This window comes from Cervus elaphus, chromosome 5, assembly GCF_910594005.1.
Source record: "Cervus elaphus chromosome 5, mCerEla1.1, whole genome shotgun sequence".
Classification (NCBI taxonomy): Eukaryota; Metazoa; Chordata; class Mammalia; order Artiodactyla; family Cervidae; genus Cervus; species Cervus elaphus.
In genome coordinates, this window is record NC_057819.1 from 71041358 (window position 1) to 71056488 (window position 15131).

Consider the following 15131-nt stretch of genomic DNA (forward strand, 5'->3'; position numbering starts at 1 on the left):
GCTGGGCTGGCCCCCTGCGTGGGAAGGGCAAGAGCCGACCGAGGGGCACAGTGCCTCTTGCTCTCCCTGCTGCCCTGAGGCTGCTGGGCCAAAGAGGTCTTGGGCATCCAGCCCCTTGCTGGTCCCTTCCCTCTGACGAGGCCCTCTGAACTCCAGCACCTTGCAGTGTGGAGACAGCCCCTGCCAGCAACCTTCTCTCCAAGGAGGCCTCAAGCGAGGCCTAGGCCCAGGGGAAAGGCACCAGCGACGATGATCCTGGGGAGGCGACCGTGCATGTCCAGACCCAGTCCCCACAGCCTGCCCCTTGGTGGGGCAGGACCCCCGGCGCCCAGGAAGTTCTGGGCAAGGCTGGCAAGGGTCAGGGGCCCTGCTGGGTCCTGGCCTGGCCTGTGGGGCCTCTGAGCACAACCGGCTCTCTCCCGCTGGAACACCTCCCCGGCTGCCTCCAAAGGCCGGTTTGCAAGCACTCTCGCCCGCTGTTCCCGCCAGCTGCCCACAATGCTCTCAAGCCCGGGAGAAAAGCGCTTCGGGGTGGTGCTCTCTCCGGGCCCTTGCCCCTGAGCCTGAGGGCCAGCCAGGATATCCAGACACCCAGGCCAAGGCAGAACCACATGCACACGTCTGTTCCTGCCCCCGTCACCGCCAGAGAGCTCGGGGGAGCCAGAGTCTGTCAGGCAGCTGCTGGGCTGGCCGCCTGTGTGGGTACGGGCAGAGCCAACCGAGGGGCACAGTGGGCCTCTTGCTCTCCCTGCTGCCCTGAGGCTGCTGGGCCAAACAGGTCTTGGGCATCAGGCCCCTTGCTGGTCCCTTCCCTCTCACGAGGCCCTCTGAGCTCCAGCACCTTGCAGTGTGGAGACAGCCCCTGCCAGCAACCTCCTTTCCAAGGAGACCTCAAGCGAGGCCTAGGCCCAGGGGAAAGGCACAAGCGGGGATGAGCCTGGGGAGGCGCCCGGGCATGTCTGGACCCAGTCCCCGCAGCCTGCCCCTTGGTGAGGCAGTACCACCGGAGGCCAGGAAGGTCTGGGCAAGGCTGGCCAGGGGCAGGGGCCCTGCTGGGTCCTGCCCCTGGTCTGTGGGACCTCTGAGAACATCCGGCCCTCTCCCACTGGAAGACCTCCCCGGCTGCCTCCAAAGGCCGGTTTGCAAGCACTCTCGCCCGCTGTTCCCGCCAGCCGCGCACAATGCTCCCAAGCCCGGGAGAAAAGCGCTTCGGGGTGGTGCTCTCTCCGGGCCCTTGCCCCTGAGCCTGGGGGCCAGCCAGGGGGTCCACACTCCCAGGCCAAGGCAGAACCACATGCACACGTCTGTTCCTGCCCCCGGCACAGGCAGAGAGCTCGGGAGAGCCAGAGTCTGTCAGGCAGCTGCTGGGCTGGCCGCCTGTCTGGGAAGGGGAAGAGCCGACCTAGGGACACAGTCGGCCTCTTGCTCTCCCTGCTGCCCTGAGGCTGCTGGGCCAAAGAGGTCTTGGGCATCCAGCCCCTTGCTGGTCCTTTCCCTCTGACGAGGCCCTCTGAGCTCCAGCACTTGGCAGTGTGGAGACAGCCCCTGCCAGCAACCTTCTCTCCAAGGAAGCCTCAAGCGAGGCCTAGGCCCAGGGGAAAGGCACCAGCGGGGATGAGCCTGGGGAGGCGCCCGGGCATGTCTGGACCCAGTCCCCGCAGACTGCTCCTTGGTGAAGCAGTACGCCCGGTGGCCAGGAAGGTCTGGGCAAGGCTGGGCAGGGGCAGGGGCCCTGCTGGGTCCTGCCCCTGGCCTGTGGGGCCTCTGAGAACATCCTGCCCTCTCCCGCTGGAAGACCTCCCCGGCTGCCTCCAAAGGCCGGTTTTCAAGCACTCTCGCCCGCTGTTCCCGCCAGCCGCGCACAATGCTCCCAAGCCCGGGAGAAAAGTGCTTCGGGGTGGTGCTCTCTCAGGGCCCTTGCCACTGAGCGTGCTATGCAGCAAGGGGGTCCAGACTCCCAGGCCAAGGCAGAACCACATGCACACGTCTGTTCCGGCCCCCGGCGCCGGCAGAGAGCTCGGGGGAGCCAGAGTCTATCAGGCAGCTGCTGGGCTGGCCGCCTGTGTGGGAAGGGGTAGAGCCGACCGAGGGGCACAGTGCCTCTTGCTCTCCCTGCTGCCCTGAGGCTGCTGGGCCAAAGAGGTCTTGGGCATCCAGCCCCTTGCTGGTCCCTTCCCTCTGACGAGGCCCTCTGAGCTCCAGCACCTTGCAGTGTGGAGACAGCCCCTGCCAGCAACCTCCTCTCCAAGGAGGCCTCAACCGAGGCCAAGGCCCAGGGGAAAGACACCAGCGGGGATGAGCCTGGGGAGGCGCCCGGGCATGTCTGGACCCAGTCCCCGCAGCCTGCCCCTTGGTGGGGCAGTACTCCCGGAGGCCAGGAAGGTCTGGGCAAGGCTGGCCAGGCTCAGGGGACCTGCTGGGTCCTGCCACTGGCCTGTGGGTCCTCTGAGCACAACCGGCCCTCTCCCGCTGGAAGACCTCCCCGGCTGCCTCCAAATGCCGGTTTGCAAGCACTCTCGCCCGCTGTTCCCGCGAGCCATGCACAATGCTCCCAAGCCCGGGAGAAAAGCGCTTCGGGGTGGTGCTCTCTCCGGGCCCTTGCCCCTGAGCCTGAGGGCCAGCCAGGAGGTCCAGACTCCCAGGCCAAGGCAGAACCACATGCACACGTCTGTTCCTGCCCCCGGCACCGGCAGAGAGCTCGGGGGAGCCAGAGTCTGTCAGGCAGCTGCTGGGCTGGCCGCCTGTGGGGGAAGGGCAGAGCCGACCTAGGGGCACAGTTGGCCTCTTGTTCTCCCTGCTACCCTGAGGTTGCTGGGCCAAAGAGGTCTTGGGCATCCAGCCCCTTGCTGGTCCCTTCCCTCTGACGAGGTCCTCTGAGCTCCAGCACCTTGCAGTGTGGAGACAGCCCCAGCCAGCAACCTTCTCTCCAAGGAGGCCACAAGCGAGGCCTAGGCCCAGGGGAAAGGCACCAGCGGGGATGAGCCTGGGGAGGCGCCTGGGCATGTCTGGACCCAGTCCCCGCAGCGTGCCCCTTGGTGGGGCAGTACCCCCGGTGCCCAGGAAGGTCTGGGCAATGCTGGCCAGGGGCAGGGTACCTGCTGGGTCCTTCCCCTGGCCTGTGGGGCCTCTGAGCACAACCGGCCCTCTCCCACTGGAAGACCTCCCCGGCTGCCTCCAAACGCCTGTTTGTAAGCACTGTCGCCCGCTGTTCCCGCCAGCCGCGCACAATGCTCCCAAGCCCGGGAGAAAAGCGCTTCGGTGTGGTGCTCTCTCCGGGCCCTTGCCCCTGAACCTGGGGGCCAGCCAGTGTGTCCAGACTCCCAGGCCAAGGCAGAACCACATTCACACGTCTGTTCCTGCCCCCTGCACCGGCAGAGAGCTCGGGGGAGCCAGAGTCTGTCAGGCAGCTGCTGGGCTGGCCCCCTGTGTGGGAAGGGGAAGAGCCGACATAGGGGCACAGTGCCTCTTGCTCTCCCTGTTGCCCTGAGGCTGCTGGGCCAAAGAGATCTTGGGCATCCAGCCCCTTGCTGGTCCCTTCCCTCTGACGAGGCCCTCTGAGCTCCAGCACCTTGCAGTGTGGAGACAGCCCCTGCCAGCAACCCCCTCTCCAAGGAAGCCACAACCGAGGCCTAGGCCCAGGGGAAAGGCACCAGCGGGGATGAGCCTGGGGAGGTACCCGGGCATGTCTGGACCCAGTCCCCGCAGCCTGCCCCTTGGTGGGGCAGTACTTCCGGAGGCCAGAAAGTTCTGGGTAAGGCTAGCCAGGGGCAGGGGCCCTGCTGGGTCCTGCCCCTGGCCTGTGGGTCCTGTGAGCACAACCGGCCCTCTCCCGCTGGAACAGCTCCACGGCTGCCTCCAAAGGCCGGTTTGCAAGCACTGTCGCCCGCTGTTCCCGCCAGCCGCGCAAAATGCTCCCAAGCCCGGGATAAAAGTGCTTCGGGGTGGTACTCTCTCGGGGCCCTTGCCCCTGAGCCTGAGGGCCAGCCAGGATGTCCAAACACCCAGGCCAAGGCAGAACCACATGCACACGTCTGTTCCTGCCCCCGGCACCGGCAGAGAGCTCGGGGGAGCCAGAGTCTGTCAAGCAGCTGCTGGGCTGGCCCCCTGCGTGGGAAGGGCAAGAGCCGACCGAGGGGCACAGTGCCTCTTGCTCTCCCTGCTGCCCTGAGGCTGCTGGGCCAAAGAGGTCTTGGGCATCCAGCCCCTTGCTGGTCCCTTCCCTCTGACGAGGCCGTCTGAGCTCCAGCACCTTGCAGTGTGGAGACAGCCCCTGCCAGCAACCTTCTCTCCAAGGAGGCCTCAAGCGAGGCCTAGGCCCAGGGGAAAGGCACCAGCGACGATGATCCTGGGGAGGCGACCGTGCATGTCCAGACCCAGTCCCCACAGCCTGCCCCTTGGTGGGACAGGACCCCCGGCGCCCAGGAAGTTCTGGGCAAGGCTGGCCAGGGTCAGGGGCCCTGCTGGGTCCTGGCCTGGCCTGTGGGGCCTCTGAGCACAACCGGCCCTCTCCCGCTGGAAGACCTCCCCGGCTGCCTCCAAAGGCCGGTTTGCAAGCACTCTCGCCCGCTGTTCCCGCCAGCTGCACACAATGCTCCCAAGCCCGGGAGAAAAGCGCTTCGGGGTGGTGCTCTCTCCGGGCCCTTGCCCCTGAGTCTGAGGGCCAGCCAGGATATCCAGACACCCAGGCCAAGGCAGAACCACATGCACACGTCTGTTCCTGCCCCCGGCACCGCCAGAGAGCTTGGGGGAGCCAGAGTCTGTCAGGCAGCTGCTGGGCTGGCCGCCTGTGGGGGAAGGTGCAGAGCCGACCTAGGGGCACAGTGGGTCTCTTGCTCTCCCTGCTGCCCTGAGGCTGCTGGGACAAAGAGGTCTTGGGCATCCAGCCCCTTGCTGGTCCCTTCCCTCTGACGAGGCCATCTGAGCTCCAGCACCTTGCAGTGTGGAGACAGCCCCTGCCAGCAACCTCCTCTCCAAGGAGGCCACAACCAAGGCCGAGGCCCAGGGGAAAGGCACCAGCGGGGATGAGCCTGGGGAGGCGCCCGGGCATGTCTGGACCCAGTCCCCGCAGCCTGCCCCTTTGTGGGGCAGTACCCGCGGAGATCAGGAAGGTCTGGGCAAGGCTGGCCAGGGTCAGGGGGACTGCTGGGTCCTGCCCCTGGCCTGTGGGGCCTCTGAGAAAATCCGGCCCTCTCCCGCTGGAAGACCTCCCCGGCTGCCTCCAAAGTCCAGTTTGCAAGCACTCTCGCCCGCTGTTCCCGCCAGCCGCGCACAATGCTCCCAAGCCCGGGAGAAAAGCGCTTCGGGGTGGTGCTCTCTCCGGGCCCTTGACCCTGAGCATGGGGGCCAGGCAGGGTGTTCAGACTCCCAGGTCAAGGCAGAACCACATGCACACGTCTGTTCCTGCCACCGGCACCGGCAGAGAGCTCGGGGGAACCAGAGTCTGTCAGGCAGCTGCTGGGCTGGCCGCCTGTGTGGGAAGGGGCAGAGGCGACCGAGGGGCACAGTGGGCCTCTTGCTCTCCCTGCTGCCCTGAGGCTGCTGGGCAAAAGAGGTCTTGGGCATCCAGCCCCTTGCAGGTCCCTTCCCTCTGACGAGGCCCTCTGATCTCCAGCACCTTGCAGTGTGGAGACAGCCCCTGCCACCAACCTCCTCTCCAAGGAGGCCTCAACCGAGGCCTAGCCCCAGGGGAAAGGCACCAGCGGGGATGAGCCTGGGGAGGCGCCCGGGCATGTCTGGACCGAGTCCCCGCAGCCTGCCCCTTGGTGGGGCAGTACTTCCGGAGGCCAGGAAGTTCTGTGTAAGGCTGGCCAGGGGCAGGGGCCCTGCTGGGTCCTGCTCCTGGCCTGTGGGGCCTCTGAGCACAACTGGCCCTCTCCCGCTGGAACACCTCCCCGGTTGCCTCCAAAGGCCGGTTTGCAAGCACTCTCGCCCGCTGTTCCCGCCAGCCGCGCACAATGCTCCCAAACACGGGAGAAAAGCGCTTCGGGGTGGTGCTCGCTCCGGGCCCTTGCCCCTGAGCCTGAGGGCCAGCCAGGATGTCCAGACACCCAGGCGAAGGCAGAACCTGATTCACACGTCTGTTCCTGCCCCCGGCACAGGCAGAGAGCTCGGGGGAGCCAGAGTCTGTGAGGCAGATGCTGGGCTGGCCCCCTGTGTGGGAAGGGGAAGAGCCGACATAGGGGCACAGTGCCTCTTGCTCTCCCTGCTGCCCTGAGGCTGCTGGGCCAAAGAGGTCTTGGGCATCCAGCCCCTTGCTGGTCCCTTCCCTCTGAAGAGGCCCTCTGAGCTCCAGCACCTTGCAGTGTGGAAACAGCCCCTGCCAGCATCCTCCTCTCCAAGGAAGCCACAACCGAGGCCTAGGCCCAGGGGAAAGGCACCAGCGGGGATGAGCCTGGTTAGGCGCCCGGGCATGTCTGGACCCAGTCCGCGCAGCCTGCCCCTTGGTGGGGCAGTACCCCTGGAGGCCAGGAAGGTCTGAGCACGGCTGACCAGGGGCAATGGCCCTGCTGGGTCCTGCTTCTGGACTGTGGGGTCTCTGAGCACAACTGGCCCTCTCCCGCTGGAAGACCTCCTCGGCTGCCTGCAAGGCCGGTTTGCAAGCACTCTCGCCCGCTGTTCCCGTGAGCCACGCACAATGCTCCCAAGCCCGGGAGAAAAGCGCTTCGGGGTGGTGCTCTCTCCGGGCCCTTGCCTCTGAGCCTGAGGGCCAGCCAGGGGGTCCAGACTCCCAGGCCAAGGCAGAACCACATGCACACGTCTGTTCCTGCCCCCGGCACCGGCAGAGAGCTCGGGGGAGCCAGAGTCTTTCAGGCAGCTGCTGGGCTGGCCCCCTGTGTGGGAAGGGGCAGAGCCGACCGAGGGGCACAGTGGGCCTCTTGCTCTCCCTGCTGCCCTGAGGCTGCTGGGCCAAAGAGGTCTTGGGCATCCAGCCCCTTGCTGGTCCCTTCCCTCTGACGAGGCCCTCTGAGCTCCAGCACCTTGCAGTGTGGAGACAGCCCCTGCCAGCAACCTCCTCTCCAAGGAGGCCTCAAGCGAGGCCTAGGCCCAGGGGAAAGGCACCAGCGGGGATGAGCCTGGGGAGGCGCCCTGGCATGTCTAGACCCAGTCCCCACAGCCTGCCCCTTGGTGGGGTAGTACCCCCGGAGGCCTGGAAGGTCTGGGCAAGGGTGGCCAGGGGCAGGGGCCCTGCTGGGTCCTGCCCCTGGCCTGTGGGGCCTCTGAGCACAACCGGCCCTCTCCCGCTGGAAGACCTCCCCGTCTGCCTCCAAAGGCCTGTTTGCAAGCACTGTCGCCCGCCGTTCCCGCCAGCCGCGCACAATGCTCCCAAGCCCGGGAGAAAAGCCCTTCGGCGTGGTACTCTCTCCGGGACCCTGCCGCTGAACCTGGGAAGCAGCCAGGAGGTCCCGACTCCCAGCCAAGACAGAACCACATGCACACGTCTGTTCCTGCCCCCGACACCGGCAGAGAGCTCGGGGGAGCCAGAGTCTGTCAGGCAGCTGCTGGGCTGGCCGCCTGTGTGGGAAGGGGCAGAGCCGACCTAGGGGCACAGTGCGCCTCTTGTTCTTCCTGCTGCCCTGAGGCTGCTGGGCCAAAGAGGTCTTGGGCATCCAGCCCCTTGCTGGTCCCTTCCCTCTGACGAGGTCCTCTGAGCTCCAGCACCTTGCAGTGTGGAGACAGCCCCTGCCAACAACCTTCTCTCCAAGGAGGCCACAAGCGAGGCCTAGGCCCAGCAGAAAGGCACCAGCGGGGATGAGCCTGGGGAGCCGCCCGGGCAAGTCTGGACCCAGTCCCCGCAGCCTGCCCCTTGGTGGGGCAGTACCCTCGGTGCCCAGGAAGGTCTGGGCAATGCTGGCCAGGGGCAGGGGCCCTGCTCGGTCCTGCCCCTGGCCTGTGGGGCCTCTGAGAACATCCGGCCCTCTGCCGCTGGAAGACCTCCCCGGCTGCCTCCAAAGGCCGGTTTGCAAGCACTCTCGCGCGCTGTTCCCGCCAGCCGCGCGCAATGCTCCCAAGCCCGGGAGAAAAGCGCTTCGGGGTGGTGCTCTCTCCGGGCCCTTGCCCCTGAGCCTGGGGGCCAGCCAGTGTGTCCAGACTCCCAGGCCAAGGCAGAACCACATGCACACGTCTGTTCCTGCCCCCGGCACCGGCAGAGAGCTCGGGGGAGCCAGAGTCTGTCAGGCAGCTGCTGGGCTGGCCCCCTGTGTGGGAAGGGGCAGAGCCGACCGAGGGGCACAGTGGGCCTCTTGCTCTCCCTGCTGCCCTGAGGCTGCTGGGCCAAAGAGGTCTTGGGCATCCAGCCCCTTGCTGGTCCCTTCCCTCTGACGAGGCCCTCTGAGCTCTAGCACCTTTCAGTGTGGAGACAGACCCTGCCAGCAACCTCCTCTCCATGAAGGTCACAACCAAGGCCTAGGCCCAGGGGAAAGGCACCAGCGGGGATGAGCCTGGGGAGGCGCGCGGGCATGTCTGGACCCAGTCCCCGCAGCCTGCCCCTTGGTGGGGCAGTACCCCCGGAGGCCAGGAAGGTCTGGGCAAGGCTGGCCAGGGGCAGGGGCCCTGCTGGGTCCTTCCCCTGGCCTTGGGGCCTCTGAGCACAACTGGCCCTCTCCCGCTGGAAGACCTCCCCGGCTGCCTCCAAAGGCCGGTTTGCAAGCACTCTCGCCCGATGTTCCCGCCAGCCGCGCACAGTGCTCCCAAGCCCGGGAGAAAAGCGCTTCGGGGTGGTGCTCTCTCCGGGCCCTTGCCCCTGAGCCTGAAGGCAAGCCAGGATATCCAGACACCCAGGCCAAGGCAGAACCACATGCACACGTCTGTTCCTGCCCCCGGCACTGGCAGAGAGCTCAGGGGAGCCAGAGTCTGTCAGGCAGCTGCTGGGCTGGCCCCCTTTGTGGGAAGGGGCAGAGCCGACCGAGGGGCACAGTGGGCCTCTTGTTCTCCCTGCTGCCCTGAGGCTGCTGGGCCAAAGAGGTCTTGGGCATCCAGCCCCTTGCTGGTCCCTTCCCTCTGACGAGGCCCTCTGAACTCCTGCACCTTGCAGTGTGGAGACAGCCCCTGCCAGCAACCTCCTCTCCAAGGAGGCCTCAAGCCACGCCTAGGCCCAGGGGAAGGCACCAGCGGGGATGAGCCTGGGGAGGCGCCCGGGCATGTCTGGCCCCAGTCCCAGCAGCCTGCCCCTAAGTGGGGCAGTACCCCCGGAGGCCAGGAAGGTCTGGGCAAGGCTGGCTAGGGGCAGGGGCCCTGCTGGGTCCTGCCCCTGGCCTGTGGGGCCTCTGAGCACAACCGGCCCTCTCCCGCTGGAAGTCCTCCCCGGCTGCCTCCAAAGGCCGGTTTGCAAGCACTATCGCCGTCTTTTCCTGCCAGCCGCGCACAATGCTCCCAAGCCCGGGAGAAAAGCGCTTCGGGGTGGTGCTCTCTCCGGGCCCTTGCCCCTGAGCCTGGGGGCCAGCCAGGGGGTCCACACTCCCAGGCCACGGCAGAACCACATGCACACGTCTGTTCCTGCCCCCTGCACAGGCAGAGAGCTTTGGGAGCCAGAGTCTGTGAGGCAGCTGCAGGGCTGGCCACCTGTGTGGGAAGGGGCAGACCGAAATAGGGGCACAGTGGGCCTCTTGCTCTCCCTGCTGCCCTGAGGCTGCTGGGCCAAAGAGGTCTTGGGCACCCAGCCCCTTACTGGTCTCTTCCCTCTGACGAGGCCCTCTGAGCTTCAGCACCTTGCAGTGTGGAGACAGCCCCTGCCAGCAACCTCCTCTCCAAGGACGCCTCAACCGAGGCCTAGGCCCAGGGGAAAGACACCATCGGGGATGAGCCTGGGGAGGCGCCCGGGCATGTCTGGACCCAGTCCCCGCAGCATGCCCCTTGGTGAGGCAGTACCCCCGGAGGCCAGGAAGGTCTGGGCAAGGCTGGGCAAGGGCAGGGGCCCTGCTGGTTCCTGCCCCTGGCCTGTGGGGCCTCTGAGAACATCCGGCCCTCTCCCTCTGGAACACCTCCCCGGCTGCCTCCAAAGGCCGGTTTGCAAGCACTCTCGCCCGCTGTTCCCGTCAGCCGCGCACAATGCTCCCAAGTCCGGGAGAAAAGCGCTTTGGGGTGGTGCTCTCTCCAGGCCCTTGCCCCTGTGCCTGGGGGCCAGCAGGGGGTCCAGACACCCAGGCCAAGGCAGAACCACATGCACACGTCTGTTCCTGCCCCCGGCACAGGCAGAGAGCTCGGGGGAGCCAGAGTCTGTCAGTCAGCTGCTGGGCTGGCCGCCTGTGTGGGAAGGGGAAGAGCCGACCGAGGGGCACAGTGGGCCTCTTGCTCTCCCTGCTGCCCTGAGGCTGCTTGGCCAAAGAGGTCTTGGGTATCCAGCCCCTTTCTGGTCCCTTCCCTCTGACGAGTCCCTCTGAGCTCCAGCACCTTGCAGTGTGGAGACAGCCCCTGCCAGCAACCAACTCTCCAAAGAGGCCTCAACCGAGGCCTAGGCCCAGGGGAAAGACACCAGCGGGGATGAGCCTGGGGAGGCTCCCGGACATGTCTGGACCCAGTCCCCGCAGCCTGCCCCTTGGTGGGGCAGTACTCCCGGAGGCCAGGAAGGTGTGGGTAAGGCTGGCCAGGCGCAGGGGACCTGCTGGGTCCTTCCCCTGGCCTGTGGGTCCTCTGCGCAAAACCGGCCCTCTCCCACTGGAACACCTCCCCGGCTGCCTCCAAAGGCCGGTTTGCAAGCACTCTCGCCCGCTGTTCCCGCGAAGCACGCACAATGTTCCCAAGCCCGGGAGAAAAGCTCTTCGGGGTGGTGCTCTCTCTGGGCCCTTGCCCCTGAGCCTGAGGGCCAGCCAGGATGTCCAGACACCCAGGCCAAGGCAGAACCACATGCACACGTCTGTTCCTGCCCCCGGCACCGCCAGAGAGCTTGGGGGAGCCAGAGTCTGTCAGGCAGCTGCTGGGCTGGCCCCCTGTGTGGGAAGGGGCAGAGCCGACCGAGGGGCACAGTGCCTCTTGCTCTCCCTGCTGCCCTGAGGCTGCTGGGTCAAAGAGGTCTTGGGCATCCAGCCCCTTGCTGGTCCCTTCCCTCTGACGAGGCCCTCTGAGCTCCAGCACCTTGCAGTGTGGAGACAGCCCGTGCCAGCAACCTCCTCTCCAAGGAGGCCTCAACCGAGGCCTAGGCCCAGGGGAAAGGCACCAGCGGGGATGAGCCTGGGGAGGCGCCCGGGCATGTCTGGACCCAGTCCCCACAGCCTGCCCCTTGGTGGGGCAGTACCCCGGGAGGCCAGGAAGGTCTGGGAAGGCTGGCCAGGCTCAGGGGACCTGCTGGGTCCTGCCCCTGGCCTGTGGGGCCTCTGAGCACAACCGGCCCTCTCCCGCTGGAAGACCTCCCCGGCTGCCTCCAAAGGCCAGTTTGCAAGCACTCTCGCCTGCCGTTCCCGCCAGCTGCGCACAATGTTCCCAAGCCCGGGAGAAAAGCGCTTCGGTGTGGTGCTCTCTCCGGGCCCTTGCCCCTGAGCCTGGGGGCCAGGCAGGGCGTTCAGACTCCCTGGCCAAGGCAGAACCACATGCACACGTCTGTTCCTGCCCCCGGCACCGGCAGAGAGCTCGGGGGAGCCAGAGTCTGTCAGGCAGCTGCTGGGCTGGCCCCCTGTGTGGGAAGGGGTAGAGCCGACCGAGGGGCACAGTGCCTCTTGCTCTCCCTGCTGCCCTGAGGCTGCTGGGCCAAAGAGGTCTTGGGTATCCAGCCCCTTGCTGGTCCCTTCCCTCTGACGAGGCCCTCTGAGCTCCAGCACCTTGCAGTGTGGAGACAACCCCTGCCAGCAACCTCCTCTAAAAGGTGGCCTCAACCGAGGCCTAGGCCCAGGGGAACGGCACCAGCGGGGATGAGCCTGGGCAGGCGCCCGGGCATGTCTGGACCCAGTCCCCGCAGCCTGCCCCTTAGTGGGGCAGTACCCACGGAGGCCAGGAAGGTCTGGGCAAGGCTGGCCAGGGGCAGGGGCCCTGCTGGGTCCTGACCATGGCCTGTGGGGCCTCTGAGCACAACCGGCCCTCTCCCGCTGGAAGTCCTCCCCGGCTGCCTCCAAAGGCCTGTTTGCAAGCACTCTCGCCCGCTGTTCCTGCCAGCTGCACACAATGCTCCCAAGCCCGGGAGAAAAGCGTTTCGGGGTGGTGCTCTCTCCGGGCTCTTGCCCCAGAGCCTGGGGGCCAGGTAGGGGGTCCAGACTGCCAGGCCAAGGCAAAACCACATGCACACGTCTGTTCCTCCCCCGGCACCGGCAGAGAGCTCGGGGGAGCCAGAGACTGTCAGGCAGCTGCTGGGCTGGCCGCCTGTGTGGGAAGGGGCAGAGCCGACTGAGGGGCACAGTGGGCCTCTTGCTCTCCCTGCTGACCTGAGGCTGCTGGGCCAAAGAGGTCTTGGGCATCCAGCCCCTTGCTGGTCCCTTCCCTCTGACGAGGCCCTCTGAGCTCCAGCACCTTGCAGTGTGGAGACAGCCCCTGCCAGTAACCTCCTCTCCAAGGAAGCCTCAAGCGAGTCCTAGGCCCAGGGGAAAGACACCAGCGGGGATGAGCCTGGGGAGGCGCCCGGGCATGTCTGGACCCAGTCCCCGCAGCCTGCCCCTTGGTGGGGCAGTACCCCGGAGTCCAGGAAGGTCTGGGCAAGGCTGGCCAGGGGCAGGGGCCCTGCTGGGCCCTGCCCCTGGCCTGTGGGGTCTCTGAGCACAACTGGCACTCTCGCGCTGGCAGACCTCCCCGTCTGCCTCCAAAGGCCGGTTTGCAAGCACTATCACCCTCTTTTCCCGCCAGCCGCGCACAATGCTCCCAAGCCCGGGAGAAAAGCGCTTCGGAGTGGTGCTCTCTCCGGGCCCTTGCCCCTGAGCCTGGGGGCCAGCCAGGGGGTCCAACACTCCCAGGCCAAGGCAGAACCACATGCAAACGTCTGTTCCTGCCCCCGGCACCGCCAGAGAGCTCGGGGGAGCCAGAGTCTGTCAGGCAGCTGCTGGGCTGGCCGCCTGTGGGAGAAGGGGCAGAGCCGACCTAGGGGCACAGTGGGCCTCTTGCTCTCCCTGCTGCCCTGCGGCTCCTGGGCCAAAGAGGTCTTGGGTATCCAGCCCCTTGCTGGTCCCTTCCCTCTGACGAGGCCCTCTGAGATCCAGCACCTTGCAGTGTGGAGACAGCCCCTGCCAGCATCTTCCTCTCCAAGGAGGCCTCAACCGAGGCCTAGGCCCAGGGGAAAGGAACCAGCGGGGATGAGCCTGGGGAGGCGCCCGGGCATGTCTCGACCCAGTCCCCGCAGCCTGCCCCTTGGTGGGGCAGTACCCCCGCAGGCCAGGAAGGTCTGGGCAAGGCTGGCCAGGGGCAGGGGACCTCCTGGGTCCTGCCCCTGGCCTGTGGGGTTTCTGAGCACAACCAGCCCTCTCCCGCTGGAAGACCTCCCCGGCTGCCTCCAAAGGCCGGTTTGCAAGCACTCTCGCCCGCTGTTCCCGGCCAGCCGCGCACAATGCTCCCAAGCCCGGGAGAAAAGCGCTTCGGGGTGGTGCTCTCTCCGGGCCCTTGCCCCTGAGCCTGGGGCCAGCCAGGGGGTCCACACTCCCAGGCCAAGACAGAAGCACATGCACACGTCTGTTCCTGCCCCCGGCACCGCCAGAGAGCTCGAGGGAGCCAGAGTCTGTCAGGCAGCTGCTGGGCTGGCCGCCTTTGTGGGAAGGGGCAGAGCCGACCGAGGGGCACAGTGGTCCTCTTGCTCTCCCTGCTGCCCTGAGGCTGCTGGGCCAAAGAGGTCTTGGGTATCCAGCCCCTTTCTGATCCCTTCCCTCTGACCAGGCCCTCTGAGCTCCAGCACCTTGCAGTGTGGAGACAGCCCCTGCCAGCAACCTCCTCTCCAAGGAAGCCTCAAGCGAGGCCTAGGCCCAGGGGAAAGGCACCAGCGGGGATGAGACTGGGGAGGCGCCCGCGCAAGTCTGGACCCAGTCCCCGCAGCTTGCCCCTTGGTGGTGCAGTACCCCCGGAGGCCAGGAAGGTCTGGGCAAGGCTGGCCAGGGGCAGGGGCCCTGCTGGGTCCTGCCCCTGGCGTGTGGGGCCTCTGAGCACAACCGGCCCTCTTCCACTGGAAGACCTCCTCGGCTGCCTGCAAGGCCGGTTTGAAAGCACTCTCGCCTGCTGTTCCCGCCAGGCGCGCACAATGTTCTCAAGCCCGGGAGAAAAGCGCTTCGGGGTGGTGCTCTCTCCGGGCCATTGCCCCTGAGCCTGAGGGCCAGCCAGGATGTCCAGACACACAGGCCAAGGCAGAACCACATGCACACGTCTGTTCCTGCCCCCGGCACCGCCAGCGAGCTCGGGGGAGCCAGAGTCTGTCAGGCAGCTGCTGGGCTGGCCGCCTGTGGGAGAAGGGGCAGAACCGACCTAGGGGCACAGTGGGCCTCTTGCTCTCCCTGCTGCCCTGCGGCTGCTGGGCCAAAGAGTTCTTGGGTATCCAGCCCCTTGCTGGTCCCTTCCCTCTGACGAGGCCCTCTGAGCTCCAAAACCTTGCAGTGTGGGGACAGCCCCTGCCAGCAACCTCCTATCCAAGGAGGCCTCAACCGAGGCCTAGGCCCAGGGGAAAGGCACCAGCGGGGATGAGCCTGGGGAGGCGCCCGGGCACGTCTGGACCCAGTCCCCGCAGCCTGCCCCTTGGTGGGGAAGTACCCCCGCAGGCCAGGAAGGTCTGGGCAAGGCTGGCCAGGGTCAGGGGCCCTGCTGGGTCATGCCCCTGGCCTGTGGGGCCTCTGAGCACAACCAGCCCTCTCCCGCTGGAAGTCCTCCCCGGCTGCCTCCTAAGGCCGGTTTGCAAGCACTCTCGCCCGCTGTTCCCGGCCAGCCACGCACAATGCTCCCAAGCCCGGGAGAAAAGCGCTTCGGGGTGGTGCTCTCTCCGGGCCCTTGCCCCTGAGCCTGGGGGCCAGCCAGGGGGTCCACACTCCCAGGCCAAGGCAGAAGCACATGCACACGTCTGCTCCTGCCCCCGGCACCGCCAGAGAGCACGGGGGAGCCAGAGTCTGTCAGGCAGCTGCTGAGCTGGCCGCCTTTGTGGGAATGGGCAGAGCCGACCTAGGGGCACAGTGGGCCTCTTGCTCTCCCTGCTGCCCTGAGGCTGCTTGGCCAAAGAGGTCTTGGGTATCCAGCCCCTTGCTGGTCCCTTC